This window comes from Mytilus californianus, unplaced genomic scaffold (genome assembly GCF_021869535.1).
Source record: "Mytilus californianus isolate M0D057914Y unplaced genomic scaffold, xbMytCali1.0.p SCAF_1, whole genome shotgun sequence".
Lineage (NCBI taxonomy): Eukaryota > Metazoa > Mollusca > Bivalvia > Mytilida > Mytilidae > Mytilus > Mytilus californianus.
Window position 1 is genome coordinate 129,391,094 of NW_026262581.1, and position 14,616 is coordinate 129,405,709.

General features: G+C 32.4%; 1 protein-coding gene across 4 annotated transcripts in view; it reads right to left on the reverse strand.

Annotated features, from left to right (window-relative positions):
- LOC127713498 (afadin- and alpha-actinin-binding protein B-like) overlaps nt 1-14,616 on the reverse strand; it is a 54,970-nt gene that overhangs the window by 21,863 nt on the left and 18,491 nt on the right. The window contains exon 1 of one of the 4 annotated variants that reach the window (XM_052219790.1): nt 7,827-7,897. The exons of 2 other annotated variants lie outside the window; for them this stretch is intronic. The gene's annotated coding sequence lies outside the window, so the exon portion shown is untranslated. Of the gene's footprint in view, nt 1-3,830; nt 4,101-7,826; nt 7,898-14,616 lie in introns of those variants that run through there. One more of the 4 variants, XM_052219791.1, reaches the window with a different exon arrangement.

A 14,616-nucleotide genomic window follows, 5' to 3' on the forward strand; every position in this document is an offset into this window, starting at 1 on the left:
GAAAAATGTGACGAATATTTTCAACTTGGCTATCATGTGTAAAATAATACAAGTGTTCGGTAAACAGGAAGTTGTTGAGTGATGAATCTGAAAACGCATCACACGGTGTAACTTACTTATATAAACCCTGAAACCAAATTTCAGAAATCCTTGTCAAGTAGTTCCTGAGAAAAATGTGAAGAAAATTTTCAACTTGGCTATCATGTGTAAAATAATACAAGTGTTCGGTAAACAGGAAGTTGTTGAGTGATGAATCTGAAAACGCATCACACGGGGTAACTTACTTATATAAACCCTGAAACCAAATTTCAGAAATCCTTGTCAAGTAGTTCCTGAGAAAAATGCGACGAAAATATTCATGGGACGGACGGACTGACCGATGGACTGACGGATGGATGGACTGACGGAAGTACAGACAGAGGTAAAACAGTATACCCCTACTTTTTTAAAGTGGGGGTATAAAAATATGTAAAACAAAATTAAAATATAAATATTAATATCTGACATCCAATGATGTCTTGTGAATATCTGAAGGTTCCTATTTGATAGATTTATAAAAATATTTAATTTTCGAATTCAAGGAACCAATACTGGTCTTGATATTACATGTACTTTCTATTATAGCTTGCAACCAAAGAATTCATATAGGAATCAGTGCATGCTTAGCAATATATGACCCTTCCAGAGCTTGCTTAAGGAGCATGAGTTTGTTGCGAGTCTTTAATGTGAGATGTGTATCACATTAAAAATGTTAAAATCACAAATAGTAATCTGCAAAGCATGTTTGGACACCAGGTTTGTATTAACATGAGCAACAGGATGGGTGCCAAATGTGGAGTAGGATCTGCTTATACTTCTGGAGCACCCGAGATCACTCCCCGTTTTTGATGGGGTTTGTATTACTGTTTTTAGTTTTCCATCATGTGTTCTGTAGACTTGTTTATCTTTCTGTAGTTTTTTGCCATGGTGTTGTTAGTTTGTTTTGGACTTGTGTTTGGTTATCCCTTTGGTATCTCCTGCTTCTTTTTTTTGGACAATATCGTCAATATACATGATATATAATGCTACATTTAATCTTACCATTTTTTTTCTACCCATAATATAAAAATAAGGAGATGTGGTATGATTGCCAATGAGACAATTATCCAACAAAGTTCAAATGAAGTGGATGTAAGCAATTAAAGGCAACCGTACGGCCTTCAACAATGAGAAAAAACCCATACCCTATGGTCGGCTATAAAAGGCCCCGACATGAAAAATATAAAGCTGTATCAGCTTAAATATCCTAATGAAAGATAAGAGTTTTTTCTCTATGGCAATCAGAATTCCTGTCCATAGGCCAATTGTATCCTTTAGAAAATAATTCCAGTGCATTCTCATATCAGTATCCAAATTCTATTTGCTTTCATCTTTTCCTTACCAAAAAAAATATTGTTGATTTCTCTTTGAAATACATCAATACATGTATATTATGAAGATTTATAATTTGTTTAACTATAAGTTGACACTAACTGTTGATACGAATAGATGAAGAAATTTTCAATGACAATATCAACGTTTGAATATAATTTTTAATTTAATGCACCGCACACCTTTTTACTAATTAGATTTCTACAGTTAAGCATTAAAGCAATATATGTAAATGAAATTTTATATATTATATCACAACAGGAAGCATATATACCCTTATAAATAAGTTCAGGTGTGTTAAAAAAGACATGTGAATGGTGCAGAATTTATTATATACAGCATGTACATTGTACCTCAATTTCTAGTTAAATCAAATATTATGCATATTTTACTACAATATTTTTAATCATGCATGCTTTGTAGAGAAATAGGAAGTTAAAGAATATTTTGAGGAAAAAATATTTCTTTATTTCTTTACAAACACTTGAATTATTTAATTATCATTGGTTTGACTGATTGTCTGTCGAATGTGGAAGTTCAGTGTGGTATTATGCATAAACTATTTGATTGATTCAGGTAACATTTGTAGTAACTGTCACAATTTCCAGTAAAAGTGATCAGATTTCTAAACCAGAGTGTCTTAGGGGAAAAAAGACATACCCTGACTTACAATAATATTCTGAGCTCTATTCCACACTTCCCTTTATTTGTGCAAATGAAAGCTCCATTAAGACTCAAACTATCAGAACTGGAATAGTCTACATACAAGTCAAGAGAGTCAGTCAATGAGACAGCAAGAACCTCAGAAGATATCACGAGGGAAACCCACCAACTCAACAATAGATAAATAGTCTACATACAAGTCAAGAGAGTCAGTCAATGAGACAGCAAGAACCTCAGAAGATATCACGAGGGAAACCCAAAGACTCAACAATAGATAAATAGTCTACATACAAGTCAAGAGAGTCAGTCAATGAGACAGCAAGAACCTCAGAAGATATCACGAGGGAAACCCAAAGACTCAACAATAGACAAATTCAATATGAATAAAATATTACTCCAACCCAGAAATTATTAACAAACATACAAAAATGTATTTCTCCTGTTAGTCCATTGATACAGATGAAATAATCTGTTGTTTTAAATTTTTTGTTTTTAATGATTTCATTATAAGTAAATATAATGGCAGCAATAGAGCCTTGTACAATGAATGAATGGACAAAATGCAAATTTAAAAATTAAAAAGCTTCAAAAGAAATTTTTTGTTGTTTTCAATTGAAACAGAAGACAACTACACTGCCAAATTGCTACCTTTTTTGGACACTATATAAACAGTGTAAATCAAATTGTTACAAAATTAAACTATCTAATTTTTTTTATATTTAAAGAACCCTACTCACCATATAAAAAAAAAGAGAATCCATTTGGACATTCATGACAAGGTTGTTTGCTTAGGTATAGGCTTGGTTTTGCTGTGTTTCATTTGTATGTAAAGTTTTGTTTTGATCAAAAATGTTTCTTTGCTGGACTAGTATGATCAGTCCACATGTCATGTCACCCATAGAATAGAGGCAATCATGAAGTCATTGATAAGTGAATTATGAAGCTTAATTAGGACCAAAAGTCTAGATACTGTTAAATACAGGTGAACTCCAACATCATGAATACAGGCCGGCTAGGGTCTTTTGACAAACACCAAAACTACAAAATGTGGGCAAACAACAACCATTAGAAGTTAAGGCCTGACGAAAGACATTGAAATTATTTCTGTTATCAACTAACAAGTATGTGGTCACAAGTAGACAACTGTTGGAAAAGCAGCTCTTTTCACAAAAAATCTTACAAGTAAAAATACTTACATATGTATGTCATGAACATTTCAATATAACTTTACGGTCAGTTTTGATCAGATTTTTAAGAAAAGATTTAGATGCTCACAAAATTTTCAGTCTATAGGGTCAAGTATGCAAGCTCCTTTTTAATTTTGCTGTTTTGAAGGGTGATGAAATAACTGTCACTCTGGGTCAACAAAACTGAAAATCTCCAAAATAAAAGGGAGTTGTGTACATGGAACAAACAGAACTGTGTAAAAAGTTTGTTTAGATTAAAAAAAAAGTGAGAGAAAGTTAATGCAAGTAAAGGCAATTTAAGGTACCGATTAACAATTATGCCAGTCTTCAATGTGCATACAATAATTAACTTTGGTCATGGGACATTGATTCTAACAAAATAATATTTTTTTTAAATCTACATGTCTAGACAGAAATAAATAATGCATTTTTTTTATATTTCAGTTTAAAACAAGAAACACTGTATTATGTCAAAAAGTAAATCTTCTAAAATTGAACATACATAACAATTCCTAAGTTACCATATATAAATTATTTTAAAATATTTTAAGCAAAAGTAAAAACACATACCATTAAGAACATGTTCATGTAAAAGTAAGCACAAGTTTTGTCCTGAGTCACAGCTTCTTAACTGACCACATTGTGGTTAGTAGCTTAAAGTCTCAGTCAAGTCTTTAAATAAAATCCTTTGATTTTTAAATCTCAAAATAAAACAATGCATTGAAATCAATAACCGCAGTAATTAACTTCAGTATCAGAATATTGATCATATGAACTTTGGTTGTCACAAACAGGAAATGAAGCTTATTACACCTGTGCAGGTGGTGTCTTTTACCATTATAATTAAACTGAGACAATAGTCAGGTAAATACAATACACAAAACAAATATTTGTGTATTTAAAGTCCCATTATCAACAGTTCAAACAAATCTCCTCAAGACTTATAACAATAAAGAGGACAAAGGATATATATTTTACAATTATGTCAACAATTTCTTCAAACAGTCTGCATGACCCTAATCTTTCATTTTCATTTAAAATGTTTTCATTTACCTTTAAAGAAATGCCAAAAATAAAGTTATTATCTTCTGATTCCTGGTGGCCATCTAATTGTAGGCCTAAAAATTGTTTCAGTATAGATTTTGCAACATATTTTGCACGCTGAACTTTAACTGAAAATTTTAAATAATATCTACCGGTACACATATTCATCCTTTTAACAATGTTTAAAGACCTTTTTTATTTCTAAAAATAGCTGACTAATTATATTAATGAAGATTAGTTGTTTAATGTCCAGCGGCAAGTTAAATGCATATTCAGGACGAGTTAATGTGATATGAATATTTTTTACTAGACCATTTTAAAAGTACTAGTTCACAAGATAACAGTCCGCACAAAGAGATGTCACCCAGATACACTATTGATTCCGAGCTGACAAGTCTTTACTCTTAATCCTTAATCCTGAATACTGAGTGGAGAAGCAGCAAATATCAATTTTCAAGTCTTTGGTTTTACCCAGCCAGGGATGGAACCCACAACCTCCTGCACTCCAGGCGAGCATGCTCAAGCCCGCCTCTGGGCGCGGGATTTTCTCGCTGTGTTGAAGACCCATTGGTGGCCTTGGGTTGTTTTCAGCTCATTAGTCGGGTTGTTTTCTCTTTGACACATTCCCCGTTTTCATTCTCAATTTTACATATATATAATCATAGTTTCTTGAATACCAGTTCACAGATTTTTGTTTAGAAAAATAACAATCATTGGGCAACAAAATTTGGTTTTTGACATTAACCATTTTACGACTGTGTGCATAGAGAGAAATATCAAACAACTATGTTTTACCATTTATAAAGTCATGCTTCACTTTGATGAGAAATTTAATGACCCAAATATTTCATTATACAATGTATCTTCACAACAGAAATTCCTCCAGCAAATACATGTACACTTCAATTCTATGAACAATCTATGGTATCTTGTTTTAGAAATAATGATTAAAAGACAATTTTCAGAGCTCTTTTCACCTATCCTATTACATATATGCATCTATTATAAAAGCTTTAATTAAATCATGAAAAGCATATAGAAGCCATTACACAATAAATCAATTGCTAGCAACTGCCTCTGTGGCCTCATAGTAGTGGCTTGACTTCAATGTGGAATGTCATAGGCTTAATTCCCAGCTAGGTCAAACTTTAAAAATTGTATTTACTGCTTCTCTGTCAAGCACACAGTTTGAATTGATATTTAAGTACATTTTTGTTAAGTAATAATAAAAATATATTTGGTTCCCCTTAACTTAAACTGACCTTTTCCCAAACTTTAACATTTAAATAAGCAAAAGTTTTAAAGTCAATAGACCATGACTGAGGGGATGGGGCCAAATAATCTCTATGGATATGAGATATGCTAATACCCAGTGTAATACTGATATAACTGCATACCAAATATCATTGACTTACCATTAGTTATTCCCCTTAAGCTAATTATAACCTAATCACAATCTCTCTTTGATGAATTTAATGTAATCTAAAATAAGTCAATCCGGCCTAAAGTCAATTCGGCACAAGTCCCCATAATAAAATCTTGAATAATTACTTTATATCTCAGAGAATTTTGTAAATAAACTATTTCATTCAGGATAAGTGTAAATTTGCACATACAAAAGTTATGTATATATTTGATGATCAGAGGAATGATTTTAGGAAACAGATTTGATGACTAACCTCTGTAATATATGTTTTCATTTTACCGGTAATTATGCATACACAAGTCTAGATAACTTCTAATAAAATTGTGATCATCATAAATGCTATATCAGCCTATATACATGTACCAGCATAATCATTGCTACTCACTTAAAGGTGATAAAATGATTTTAATATATATAACATTATATATTTAATATTAAAAAAATAACATATTTCAATATTCTTCATAGCAAAATTTTACCTAGAAATCTAAATATTTATATCTAAAAAATATAATTCTAGTAAATTTTTCATCTACAGTGTACATTTCTGCAGCTTGAATCCAGCGAAAAATTGTTATATACCAACTAATGGAAAAAAAAAATCAATGTATTTACCTGTACTTTTTGCAGAAAAGACTGTGAATAACAGCATTTAAGCATGAAATACATTAAAACGGGGAAACATATTGCATGCAAATTACATGTATCTAGCCACATCTAAATCATTGTGTTGATAATAGAGGCTATATTTCAGGGTTGTGTATTGTTGTTTTGTGACATTTATATAGCATTCAGATGAACAATTTTTGTTTCATGTACATGTATGCCAGTTTTCTTGTGTTATAATCTACATGTAGGTCACAAATAAGACTTAATTCATCTTGTAAAATGAATTAAAGATGTGCATGCAGATTCCTAGGATTTTTTTGCTGGATTTACAATGATTTAGATGTAGCTACATTTGTAGGTACATGTAATTTGCATGCAATATGTTTCCCTGTTTTAATGTATTTCATGCTTAAACGCCATATAACAATATAACAATTTTTCCCTTGATTCAAGCTACAGAAATGTACACTGTAGATGAAAAATTTAAATCCAGCAAAATAATCCTAGAAATCTGCACATCTTTAGTTCATTTTACAAGATGAAGTCTTATTTGTGACCTACATGTAGATTATAAAACAAGAAAACTGGCATACATGAAACAAAAATTGTTCATCTGAATGCTATTTAAATGTCACAAAACAACAATACACAACCCTGAAATATAGCCTCTATTATCAACTGATCAATTTCAACTTGTTTTGGCACTATTCAACTAAGTTCGTTAAGAGCTCTACAGAGCTCATGTTTACTATGTTAATTTGTACATATCATGTTCGACTCTAAATCAAATTTACTAATTACTTACTTATTCATTCAGGTTTTCACTCCCTTACATATCATACAAATGGTTATAATGGGTTTTGGAGGTTTTGAGGTACTGCAACAATATTATGAATTTAACAATTTTCAGGATACTTAACCCGAATAATTCAGTCCCTCCCCTGATCGACTTTCCCACTCCTAAGGTCCTACACTCTTAATCTAAAAATGTGTCAAGAATCCAGAATTTTGATGGTGCTCTCTGGATGAGAGACCCAATCAGCTAATTCAGAATGATTAAATGATGATTTTCAATTAACTGGGCTTTCAGGCGTCAATGTAGCAATCATAGAGCAGCGAAGTATATCGACTGAAAAAAGTCTGAATTATTCGACTACATGATACCGGATTCTTTGAGAGATTGATCGCTTGGACGTTTTCTGTGTGAATATCCTACTTAACTAGCAGCTAATTCTGTTCAGGAAAAGTCATCAATTCTTTGTTTTTAAAATTGATTTAAAAAAAAAAGGGAATTTTTAAATAATTTTACAGTAAACATAACTATGATAATATTTTGCACTGTAAAAATAACTAGAATTTTTATCCCCATTTCAAAAGGTTTCTCGTAAACCTCATAACCTGTGTATTGGCTGGCCAGGTTTCTTTGCGATTTCAGTAAAATAACATAAAGGTTGAACATTAAAGTAACAGAACATGTTGTACAATACCTGTGTTTTTATTGAGGAAAGCGTTGCACAGGTGTTTTACTTTTCACCTTTTCTTATTATACAAAGCTAACCAAAGCGTCATTAACGACATCTAATATTTATTTTAGCCAAAAGTTTGCATTATATGATTTAATTGAAAATGAATATTCATTTCTTATTTTACTTGCAATTAGTCTTGAAAATTGTTACCTGATCTAAACAATGAAGACTTATTTATTTTCGTATATTTTTGCGGGAAATTTAAAGGCACGATGTAAAATGTGGAATAAATCTGTTTTGTTTTGCCAGCTGTCAATCTATTAATTTTTTTCTTTGGCCAAATTGTTGTTATCTCTTTTTAATTGCTCCCTTGATATTTGTTTTCTTTCAAATTGATTAGTTTGTACATTCATTACGCGAATTATAGAAATTAGGGGAACGATCATTTGATTTTCTTGAAAAAGGGGGACGACCGGGTTTCAGGAGGATTTTGAAAATGAATATCCTGGCCTATTTAGAGCTGAAAAATACGCATGCTTAGCAACAGACGAAAATGATTATTCAATTTGAAAATGATATCGCAGAGTCATCAGCTACCCGCTTCATTTTTTCTTACTGCAAATCTTGGTGCAGCTCTGAGATGATAATGATGATGGATACCTCAGATAACGCCAGATCACCAAGATTTTCATTAGATTTAACCCGCCCAACCAAAGGACACAAGGGTCAAAGAGTAAAGGCTCGTAGCCATTACAACTGCATTGCTTGCGAAACTCTGGTATCAACGCATTGGCAGACAGATGGTATATATGACTGTTTCGCTAAATCAAAAAAGTATCGCCATAGGCACAGAAAATCCTAAAACTCAAAATCTGAAAACTGAGTTGTAAAAAATTGTTTTGCTGCTCGTACAGATTTTCCACGTTCTCAACTGAATTCTGATGGTTATTGGCTGAAATCACATCTATACAATCAATAAGTCAGGGTGCAACTTTAACTTAAACTTCAAATAATATCATTCAATCCAAGCTATTCTGAAATAAAAAGGAAATAACTTCTAGTAAAGATAGTAAAAACTGTTTTGCTGTCTAATTGCTAATTGCTATAAAAATCAAGTGGTCCAGATAGAGTATTATAAATAAGGAAAATAATAGATTTTTTTACCTCATCTCATCACATACAGCAACATACTAAGATCTCTCAGACACTGCTTCATCACTAGTTATCCTACTAATTTATGTCAGTCATTTCAAAAAAATGTACATTTTTCGGTTATTGTCTATTATCCGTTTAATATGCTTGTTTTTCATCATTTTTCTTTTTAACATTATACGTTACACATATTGCAAGATAGTAAGTGCAAATATTAGTGTGCAGAAATTTTATTCATTTTTTTGTAAATGTTGAAGTATGAAAAATTGCCAATTTCCATGTGTTCATATTTGATATCTTACTTTTTCATTCAAATAATCTGTAATCAAAATAGCTTTTACATGGTCAACAGGATGATTTTTTTATTCAGTAACATCATAACTTTAAGAAAAATAACTTTCCATGGTTAAAATTAAGAACACAAATATTCCTCAGTAACTAGAATGCCTGTTCGTGAATATTTGTCCTTCCTGTTACTATTTACTTGTTTACGGAAAAAAAATAGTTTCTCCCTTCAAAAACGGAAGTCTTTTAGTGTGACGTCATAGACGTTGATCCAGGACATAATGGCAGCGTGAAGATTTAAAAGGGAAAACGTTTGGCTATCAAATTCAAAAGATCGGTAAGTACTGATTTATGCGTACCTTTTTATTATGTCTTTAATGTTACCTATTATTTTATAGTTTTTAATTGCACTATACTAATAAAACGTATGTTACCGTAACGTATGCATGGGCCGGAAGTATAAAAACACTGCATCAGTTATGAGGGAGCGACTATTTTTATAAAAAATTCGGGTTATGCTATAATTTTTCCATCCTGTTACTGTCCTTCCTGTTACCAAGAAAATAGTAACAGGAAGGACAAAAATGGTAACAGGATGGACAAAAAAGTTAAAAGATAAACATTCTTTGTGAAAAAAAGTCAAAATGCTGTTTGAATGATCCTCAATAAATTTTTTACAGTTAACACTTTAGATTTTTATAAATATACGGTACATTATTTTATGGTATATATGTTCATATCGAAATATTGTTTTGACCAAATATGTGTTACCTTGATTGGTAACAGGACGGACAAAACTGGTAACAGGATAGACATTTATATATGATAATGCAAAGGAAAATAAAACGATGACTTGCGATTTAAACTTGTAAAATTCATTCGATCTGGCAATATTTAACTCCATTGATGTCTTATTATCATTTTCAACAATAAATGAAAGTTCAGTCGCCGATATTACCGTACAACCATTAAGCGTGTCATATTAAATTTGCATTGGTTTTTTTTTTCAATAATCTTTTGTTATAGCTTCATCGTTTGTAATAAAGACTTAGATGTTTATTCTAGTATATGGACCTAAATTGTTTTATATTTATTCTCTATTAATGGTTTTTGTTCTGCTTGGTAACTTCTTTATTTTTAACCTCAGATTTAACCAATACTGCTTCAGTGTGCTATTTTGTAATAACAATATTTTGCTTATAAAATATACTAACCAATTTTGTATTTCTTTCTTGCAGTCATGGTACTATCTCAGGCCGAGAAACAGCGTCGTTACAGGCTTAAAAGAGATACTGACCCTTCTAGACGTGAACAATATTTAAGAAATGAAAGAGAAAGATACAAGATGCTGAAGGATGTAGGGAAGAAAAAAAATAGAGATGAAATGACTAAACGAGAACTTCGTTCCAAGAGAAAATATTGGAAAAATTACAAAAGGGATCTACGAAAGAGACAAACCAATATGAAGAATATTTTAACACCCCCTGGATCCCCTCTTACTAACGATGAACAAGCCGTTCAAGAAGAGGGCGTACCAGTTGCCTTACAGGAAAATGCTCCAGGACCGTCGAGACAGAATATTGCAAGCAAGAGGAAAAGAAAAAGAGAAAAAGCTAAAGTTTACAGAACAAACAAATTACTGATAAGAAAACTTGAAGAGTCAAACAGAAGAGTGCAAATGTACAGAATGAGGTTAAAGAGAGAAAAAAATAAGATGAATTTGATAGAAAATAAAAAATTAGAAACACCACGAAGCAGGACAAAACGGCTGTTTAAACATGCATCAAGGAACTTCAAGTCTGTTGGAAAAACTTTAGACTTTCATCATGTTCTAATTAATGAAATGCAAAACAGCTGTGAGAAAAATAGATCAATGAAGAAGTCAATCTTGGAAATTCTCAGGGGCAAGTTATTCCGAAAGTATAAACTGACGAAGTTTGCCCATAGCCAAATTCAGGTGACAAACCAAAGTAAAAGGAAAAGAAAGTCAAAACAAACAATATCAGCCAACCTTAGAGGAACAGTAAAGGCCTTTTTCGAGAGAGATGACAATTCCAGAATTACCACTGATAAAAAGAAGACAAAAACTGTGAACAAAATGAAAAAACAAATTAGATTCCTGAACGACACACTTTCGAATCTTTTTGTCAAATTTAAAGCAGAAAACAATGATAAGATAGGCTTTATAACTTTCTGGAAACTAAAACCTTACTGGATTAGAAAAGCAACAGAAAAAGAAAGAGCAACTTGCCTTTGTAAATGTTGCGAAAACGTAGGATTGATTGCAGATTGTCTTAAGAAAGCAAAAATTGTTGAGACTGCAAACTTAGAAAGTTTAGTAAAAGAAACAGTATGTTCCATGGATAATCTTGATTGTATGTATGGTAATTGTCTAGACTGTAAGCAATCGACTGTCAAACTAACAGTAGAGGACAATAATGTTGAAGTAACCTGGTCTCAATGGCAAACTAAAAAGATCAAAAAGACCTTCAAAGGTGGGGACGAAAAAGAATTGAGCGTCACGGTGAAGGAAAAAGAAAGTGCTTCTATCGAAAAGGCAACAGAAAAACTTCATGAGTTATTAAGACCCTCGTACAGTCGCCATCTGTTCAATATCAAAAATCAGTATAAACATTACAAAACTCTCAAAGAAACTTTAAGTCAAACTGAATGTCTGATTCATGTAGACTTCTCAGAAAACTACTCTTGCAAGATGTCAAAGGAAATTCAGTCGATGCATTTTGGAGCATCATTACCACAAATTTCCCTTCATACTGGTTACTATGTTACAAAAGATATGGATACTATCCGTTCATTTTGTGGAGTGTCAGATTCCCTCAGACATGACCCTCAAAGTATATGGGCATACATGCTACCTATGTTGAATGAAATCAAAGATCTGTATCCATTTGTAGAGTACTTGCATTTTTACAGCGATGGACCTACAAGTCAGTACAGACAGAAAATTAATTTCTATCTTCTTTCAACCATGCCATTTGAGCTTGGGTTCACTGGTGCTTGCTGGAACTTCCACGAAGCAGGACATGGGAAGGGAATACCAGATGGCATAGGGGGATCTATTAAACGATCAGCAGATAGACAAGTTAGCTTTGGAGCAGATATATTGACAGCAGATGCATTTATCAAGACGATTGAGACTGGTACTAAAATCAAGCTTTACGAAGTTAAGGAGCCTGACGTTTTAGAAGTAGACAAAAGAATTCCTATACCATTGAAAACTATTCCAGGTACGATGAAAATACACCAAATCTTCACCGAATCAGAGAGAAAGCTAAGGTATAGAGGCATAAGCTGCATTGATGTTCATTGCTCTGACCATCTTTGTGATTCGTTTGAATTTTCTGCATGTGGAGGTACAGATCAAGCAAAGTTGATTAACAAATCTGAACCACTGGTATCTACATCAACACCTTATAAAGATATAAATTTGGAAATCAAGAATTCTTATAAAAAAGATGTTATATTACAGAGAAAAATGGAAGAGGACAAAACCTGTCAAAACAGGAATTCAAGTCTTTTGCAAACATTGCAACAATGTGGATCTTTTGAACATTTGCAAATTACTTGTTTGGAATCTATTACAGAAACTTTGCATGGAAAAGATCGGTTTGTTCAAAAAGATAACTTCGCTATTGACAATAGATCCATGAAACTATTCCCAGATGACGTCTGCACCGACAAAACTCTATTTCCAGTACAGGTCAGAGCTGATGGAAACTGCCTTCCAGCATGCGGAAGTGTTTTTGTTTTTGGAAACGATTCTTATGCCGATGAAATCCGAGCTCATATCATAAAAGAATTATCTCTAAACAAAAAGTTTTATCTGGATAAAAACTACTTGTCAAATGCTTTTGGGACCGATGACCAGAATAAAAACATCTTAAAAAGTTTCGCAATGTATTCTGATGAATACACCCATGGCGTTGTATTGACGGAAAGATCAATTGAAGATATATATGAGAGAGAAATAATGCAGATAAGAAATTCCAAAACATACATGGGCATATGGCAGATTTTTGCTCTGGCAAGTGTTATTAGAAGGCCAATAGTGTCAGTGTATCCCAAAAAAGGGAATCCTAACGTACGGAAAGATCTTTATCGGAGAATAGAGCCAATGGAAAAAGATTCCGATAAACCGTTGTATATTATGTGGACATCAACTCGCCTCGATATGAACAATAACTACTGGGTTCCAAACCACTTTGTGCCCTTATTGGAAAAAAACGAGCCTGTTGAAATCATCCCTGACGCTAAAAATTGTCTTCACAAGTACGTCATTGTAGACTATGAAAGCACACCATATCCAGGGTATGTGGAAGACGTGGATTCTTCAGATGTATACGTGGTATGCATGCAAAGACTTGAAAGAGATATAAAGAAGAATGTCTTTTATTGGCCAAAAGCTGTAAAAGACAAGTGCTGGTACAACTACTCAAGAATATTGGCCATTATTCCAAAGCCAAAGAAAATCAAAGGGTCTTCCAGTAATTATGAAGTGGATCCGGAAATATGGACAAAAACCTTGTCAAGACTACAATATTAATCATTGACAATCGAAAATGTTCTTCATGACTTTTTGTTCAAATCTTGTGTTGTGTTCTTTTAAGAAGTTTTACTTTAAAGTTTGAAAAGATGAAATTAGTTTTGGTTTTTACTCCTATAATGTATACTTTCTCTACGATTGTATGACGGAAGGTCGGATTGGTTATTGGTAAGCGTCCATTTACATTTAAATGCATATTCAGGGTGAGATTTACATAACGAGATAAAGACCAACATACTGAGCAAAATCGTAAAAGCACTGAACTCACAAAATGACATGTCACTTTATCTTTACCCATTTTTATGACTTCGGGCCAACCAGGTATTGGTCTTACTTCAGGGTAAGCGACGAAACAGGGAATACAATTTATTCAGTTTTTGTTATTTGTCTGGTTTTGTATCCCTGGGAAATCCCCAAAAGTTGTTTTTTTATTGATTTGTGTGACCAGAAGTTTTTTGTCTTTACTGTTACTTCCTTGTCTTTCCTGTTACTGCCATTGTTCGTTCCTGTTACCTTCAAAAATGTGTAAAATAATTTTTACTATGAACAAAACTGATCATTTGGCTAAGTTTGTATTTAATACTATTAAAAAGGGACAAACTAGTCGATTTGTGCTGCCCAGTTTACCAAACTTTTTTTTTAAGAGCTTTTAGAAAATAAAAAAAATGATGATTTTTCTGAACGTACCGACTATCTGCAGATTTTTTTTTTGGTAATCTTCATAAAGGATAAATGTTAATGGGATGTCAAATGTACACTGTTATATAAGTACGATACATACTTTGATTAGATATATTCTTTTTAAATATC